Raw genomic sequence first — 649 nt, 5'->3', positions numbered from 1 at the left:
TTTAGAAAAATAGTTTATTTTCCAAAGTAGTTTTGAAAGCGTAAAGTTCTTTTATAAAGCATAGTGATAAATCACATGTGATTTGAACTACGGATAGTAAATCACATGTGATTGATTTCCATAAAAATGTATATTTGACTTGTATAAATAAATAAATAAATATTTATTTGACGACTCCAAATTACGGAACTTTTATAAAGCGACAAATTCCGTTGGCGAAAATGGAATTATATAACGGAATAAACGTTGGGTTGTCACAATTTGCCACCTGCACCTTCTCCGAAAGAACCCTAACATGGTGGAACAGCCATGTCAAGTCACTCACTCTGGTAGTAGCAAATTGTGACATGCCCATTTTCACGGCCAGAAAAGACCGATTTTATTTATGCTTTATGAAAATCAGAGTACCTTTTTCATAAAAATGTTGCGGAATTTGTTCGTTGAAAAACATGATAAATACGTTATCAAATCATTTCCAAAGAAATGTATTTTATTCATTTTAAAACATTGGGATGTCATCGTTAATACAGAAACATAAGCATAAACAGAAATTACATTCATTTACACTATTGATCTACATCTCTTTTAAATCTCTCAGTGTAAAGTAGCTTCATATCGACACTTGTGATACAAATAAGCTTGAGTGGGT

The sequence above is a fragment of the Lactuca sativa genome, chromosome 3 (genome assembly GCF_002870075.4).
Source record: "Lactuca sativa cultivar Salinas chromosome 3, Lsat_Salinas_v11, whole genome shotgun sequence".
NCBI classification, from domain to species: domain Eukaryota; kingdom Viridiplantae; phylum Streptophyta; class Magnoliopsida; order Asterales; family Asteraceae; genus Lactuca; species Lactuca sativa.
Note: the sequence above shows the minus strand (reverse complement) of the source record.